Source organism: Necator americanus, chromosome I (assembly GCF_031761385.1).
Source record: "Necator americanus strain Aroian chromosome I, whole genome shotgun sequence".
Taxonomy (NCBI): Eukaryota; Metazoa; Nematoda; class Chromadorea; order Rhabditida; family Ancylostomatidae; genus Necator; species Necator americanus.
In genome coordinates, this window is record NC_087371.1 from 31,063,053 (window position 1) to 31,069,524 (window position 6,472).

Consider the following 6,472-nt stretch of genomic DNA (forward strand, 5'->3'; position numbering starts at 1 on the left):
TAAATATGGCGAAGCGTGAAGCTACTGTGGATGGACACCACAGCAGATCCAGAGCCCTATGCCCGAGAGAAAGAGAGTATCGAATGACCCCATCATCGGTATTGGCGGCGATGTCGACGGCTACAAATGGTCGATTTAGTAACATGATGACGTGTGACTTTGGGCGGGGTTTATTCGGGGAAATTCAATCTATGCTCAAAGCCGAAGCTGGGGCGTGTTCCTCTCCGCATATAACCTCCACTAAGCAAACAATGCACTAACGGCAGACGAATCGTCGGTTCGTTTCTTTTTTTGGGGTGCGGTGAAGAAGCGGACAGAGTAAGCGCAGGCGACAGGCGACAGGGCGACAATGCACACCTCCCATGCGTTGCGAACGAATTTGCAAATGAAAGATGTTAAGTATCCGATTTTTCAAGTAATCACAATCAACGAATCCAGAAAAGAACCTTCTGAGATTGTTTACATAAAGGTTTTTGTTTAATAAGTGACAAAGAACTCCTCGACCTCACGAACCCGGACGAAGATGTTGAGAATAAGCCGCGAGCACGAAAGCGCACGGAACTGGGCGCTCGGATGGCGGCACGCACCATCCGAGGTTTGGTGTTGGAGGGGGGAAAAAATGCTGCCACCACCGTTGTTGGCGAAAATAACGATGGACATTTCGAATTAGGAACGAAAGCACGGCCACGGCCGAGGCAAAGAACAAATTCCCCCCGCCCCGCCGCAATCCTCCGAAAAGAGGAGACTGGTATCGGATAGCACATCCTTTCGCACTATTCTCTCATCCAGCAACGTCATCACAAATCGGGAAATTTAAATTCGGATTTGCAAGGGGAAGTGTGTCCGCAGCGTGGACATCTCCGAGTCGTTTCACGCGATTTTTAGTCCTTTGGTAGCAGAACTTCGGGTTTTTTTTACTTTTAATTCTTAAACGTCTTCGTAGACGGCTCATCATTCCTACAATGAGGATTGAGACGATGAGGATTCATCCTACAGTGAGGCTCTAACTCTAACATTCTCAGCGCAAAAACAATTCTTTTTTTTTCTCTTAAATCAAGTTTACGTCTCGTTTTATTTTCATTTTATTTTTTTATTATTAATTGTTGTTATTATTTTTGTTTTTTTACCTTTATTTATCCTTATTATTTATTACTTTATAACCACTACTCACTATTTTTATTTTTTAATCATTAATTTTTATTAATTTTCACTTTTATTATTACTTTTCATTTTTTATTTTACTTTTTGCCTATTACTAACTTACTACTACTTATTATCATTTATTATTTTACTTTTTACTTAGCACTTTTTACTTTTTTATTTTTTTTGTCTTAGTTTCATCGAAATTTATTTTAAAAGAACAAATAATGCAGCTGCACGGCAAATGTTTTTCTTTTCAAATTCCCGCAAATTTCATCCTTCAACTTCCACGCAATGTTTTAGAATTTTCCACTCTTTGCGATCTATACTACATGCTTTTTGTGATCTTAATCTTAATTCATTTTAAAATCCCATTTCCTAATCTCTGTCTCCTAATCCTATTTTCTAATCAGATTCTAATTTATTTTTTTTTCCGAATTCTGAAAAACGCTCTACACCCGAAATGCTCTCAAATTGCCCGAAAATTACTAAATTAAACCGCAGAGAATGAACGGAAGGGATCTGCGTCCTTCGTGGAGGATGAGGACAGACCTATTTTTCATCTGCTGCACTAGGATGATCCATATTTCATCTACCATTGTTCCAGGAAAGATTGAGAGTTCCGTGAAATCGGATTTCATTAAAAAAATCGAACGAAGATGCGCGTGATGAGATTATTTTCTACCTACACCTTGCAAAAATCCAATCTGTCGCGAAATGACGAAGGGCAAATCACTTCCATAATGAAATGAATGGATTGTTTTGGAAGTCAGTTAATCAAAACTGACAAAGTCAGTAGATGACCTTCAGCAACATGTTAAAGTGATTGAATTTGAACGTCCTTGTTCTAGAAAAGTGGTGGGCGAATCTTTTTTTTAACGAAGAAAAAAAACGGAAAAAAATACTCGAATCATTTGATTTATTCGAATATTGAATTATTACATTATGAATTATATGAACATTTATATTATATTATTATTTATATTATACGAACATATATTACATTATGAATTAAACATTTTAATTATTTATTCGAATATTTTATTTTATTTTATTTTTTTACTCGATTTAAACAATCCCTACTGTGGATAAAAATTCGGAAAGAACATAAATTCCCATTAAAATCGTCGTAATTAGCAAATTACTGTGTGTACGTAGGAATCCGAAAAATGAATCCGTAGAAATTCAATTGAAATCAATTCCCAGCACAATTATTCGTTTTGACTTTTGGTTTTCATGAATACAAGAAAATCTCGCACAGAATGGAAATAATGGTGGATTTTTCGTCCAAGGAATGGATGCTATTTATTTATTTATTTATTTATTTATTGTATACAACAAAATCTCGCACAGACAATTTCTGTCTTTCTTTTCTCGCCCACAAAATGTATCCTGTATATTTGTTTATTTATCATTTACTTATTTAATTATTTACTTAGTTATTTATTCACTGTATACGACAAAATCTCGTAGGGATATTTGTGAATTTCTCGAAAAAGAAAACATATGCTATTTATTTATTTATTTATTTATTTATTTATTCACATTCATACATCAGTGGTACATCAGAAAGAAAAAAAAACACACTTGGCTGAGTCAGAAAGTTCTTAAACTTATTTATTATTAATATTAGAAAGGAAGAAAAGACACTTTTCGAATCAGAACATTTGAAAAAAAGAAAGAAAGGGTCGAATAAAGATAGCATTGTTGTTATCTTCAGAATCATTATTAGAATTCGATTTTATTATTGACTTAATGACTCAGACTCGACGAGCAGAGGACCGAATATTCCTTCGAAAAGGGATGTGGAGTGGTGAAGGGAATTCTATTTTTTTTGCGCGCGTTTCATCTGAATTTACAGAAGAAACAAAGGAAAAAACGATGCAGTAGGTCACCAAACTTGACTAATACTATGGATGGCTGACGTCAATGGAAGCCAGGAGGTGAGTGTGGCAGAATCAACGCGCAACGAACGAGTTGCGTAGCGCAAGTACGGCGCCCGTGTGGAAGCTGCTGAGCTACGACGGATATCAGCAAGCTACAACCCATAAACGACATTTCCTTAATTTAATCATGGTAATATAATCATTGCAAGGAGTTCTTCTTAATTAATTCATTTTTAGTTTGGATTTCTTCATTTAAGTTTATTTATTCTATTTTAAATTTCTTATATTTTATTTTTCATTTTTATTTCTTTATTTCTATTTTTTTAAAAGTTCTATTTTAAATGTTTTTTTCTTCCTCTAACTGTAACTATTCAAATGCGCTTTGCAAAACGTCATCCTAAAAAAAGTTTGTATATCGGAATCCTTTTTCTTCTCAAAATTGAAAAAGAAATGAATTACTGAAAAAAATCATAGGGAAAAATTAAAAATTATTGGATGTGAAGACGAGAAAAAAAGTCGGAATTAACATTTCCATATGTACTTCCAAATCGAGGAAAATCGAGCAGTAGAAGCAGTCGAAAAAAGTTAAACGAACACTATTCGCTGAATTCGTTGTTAGTTTCTTAATTAATTAATTAATTAATTAAATTCCTTTTCCTTTCAATGGAATTATTTAATTAATTATTTATTTGATTTCTTTAGCGTATCCGATGGATTTCGTTCAATCCATTAACCGATTAATTTAATTCTTTAAGTTTTAATTTAACTACTTAACTCATAATTTATTTAATTTACTCGGCGTATCCCTTAATCCATATTTCCATATTTCCATATTTTCACATCGTATTCAGAGCATATGCCCTTTTCCTCCTAGTGGCATTAGAAATTACAAGGAAAAAAAGACCATTAGAAAAAAAATTCCTAGACGTTTAGAAATTTCTGCGTAAATTCTTGTTTCTTCAGTGAAAAACTTTTTTAATAATAAAAAATAACAGAGAATTACGCTTAAACTACTTGTGGCTCATCTGAAGTAGTAATATATGGAAGAGTTAAGTCATGGAGCCGTAAGCCGTATCCATACGCCATACGTAATTACATGCATATGGTAGGCAGCAAGCGCTCACATAATCACGATGCTCGGAGACCTTGAGAAACAAAGCGCAGCGCACTACGAAGCGACTTTTTGTGTTGTCGACCGTACGAAGAAAACATATTAGTTGGGCTGAACAATCGCTAGGAAACGTATTTATTTGCTTGTTTATTTATTTATTTATTCACATAGACCAGTAGTGCATCAGAAAAAAAAAGAAACACACCTTATCATTTAAAAATATTTAAAACATTTAAACGAACATTATCCGTTGAATTCGTTCTTAATTTAAATTAAAACATTTAAACATCAGAACATCTGGAAAAAAAGGAAAATTTTAAGAAAAAAAAAGGAAAGAAAGAAAGAAAGGAAAAAAGGAAAAGAATTTTTCCATTTTATTGTCAGCGAAAATCTGGCACAGTACTTTTCGTAGCGGACAACTCATGACAAAATCAGCAACGTGCAGACGAATGCTGAGCCCATATCCAGAAAAAATTCCTCCAGTTTTAGAAATGCGCTCCGCAGCGGAAAAATGTGCCCTGACTGGATCCAGATTGCTATCCAATAAAAATTTCCCCGGCGGCTAAACGCATCACATGCAGTGGAAATACGTTCGTGCCTTAAAAAAGCACCTTAAAGAAGTTCCCCGCAGCAAGCGATTACATGAACGTTTCCAAATACCAAATTCTGATTAGGTCCCACAGCGAAGTCATGAGTTGCATCGAGTTAGCGTCAGTAAAATAATTAAATAAACTTGGATGCCACGGCTGTCAAATGAGACCACCAATGGTTTTGTTTCCATCGTATTTATCCTCTCAACGACAAATATATCCGATACGGACACTGCAGTGGTGTTTTCTTTCATCGCATTTATTAATTAATTAAAATTATGTTATATAATAATTTACTAATTTACACTAATTTGAAAAAAATCGAATTCAGTGTATAATCTAGATTTTTTTCGCCAGACAATTTAGTAGACAGAAAAAATTCCCTAACCAAATTGTTCGTTTGATATCTGTCAACATTCCATGAGAAATCTAATTTTTTATCCATGATAAAAATTAAACGAATCTGGCATGAGTTATTTGAAATCGCTCTATGGTATAGGAAGTATTCCAGATAATGATAAAATCAACAAGAACAGAACATTCGACCAATATGGGGAATACTTCATAAATTAGAAACATGTGCAGTAATCTATATCAAAACTCCAACGAATTTCACAGTAAAGTTACGCTCAGCTGACGAAATAAAGAACTAATTGAATAAATAAGCAAAATCAGTCAAATTTACCAAATTAAAGAAGAGATTTCCCAGAATTTTATTAAAATTAAGCTATTAAGTCGTAGTATGTAGAAGATCGCAATATTTGTGGAATCTCGATGGTTCCCAAAAAGGTTATTTCCCAAAAGAAAAAAACACAGGAGATACTCAGTCAAAAAAAAGAAAACCAAGGAGTCTTTCAAGATAAAATTCGGATGATTTCGAATTTTACTAGGACGAAGCTAACGACGGTTCGCACATAGTAAAGGAACGCAATATCTATAAACTTATAAAAATATACGGCCGCTCAAGAAAGAACGAGCACTTTCTTTAGCAAACGTATAGATTGAGAGAAAGAAGAAAGATGCGAAGAACTTTTTTCCAAAAAAAAAATTCAAATTGAATTCGAGAATTTGAGATTTTTGAGATTTTTGAGAATTTGACTCTAACGGTAACTATCAGCGTCATTTGTCCACAAATCACTTAATGTGTGACGAGTAAAAATAAGAAGAAATCTTTTCAAAAAAGAATTAGGAGACATTATTATTCGGTACAAAATGAAATATGAACTTCATCAAAAAGTAAAAGAAGCTTTGAAGAAGGAAGGATTGTGCAAAAATTTTATTTCTGTCCTTAAAGTACTGTGATGAGTAATGCAGAGTTCATCCGCGTTCCGAAGAAGTTCTCTGTCGAAGTCTATGATTCTTTGAAATTTCAAAGAAGTAGATGGGCAACTTGAAGAGATTGAAAAATAAAATAAAATTTAGTAATAAGAGCGACACCAACAGAGATACAGTCTTTGTGTAGATATTCTTCAAAGAAGCACTCCTTAGGAAAGTCATGTAACCATTTTAGGGAAAATTGGAAATGTCAAAGCAACTGGATTCGGTTTGTGGATTAGAAAGAAAGTGGTGAATTCAAGAAATGCTTCAGGACTTAGCAAACTCAATCAAAAACAGAATCAGCACTGAATTATGAAGCGAGTAGAAATAAGAAAAAATTTGATGAAGAGAAAGGAGGAGAAATTTTTACCAGAAAATGAAATAAAAAATAAAAGGAGAAGAGATTTTTTGCTACAAAATGAAATAAA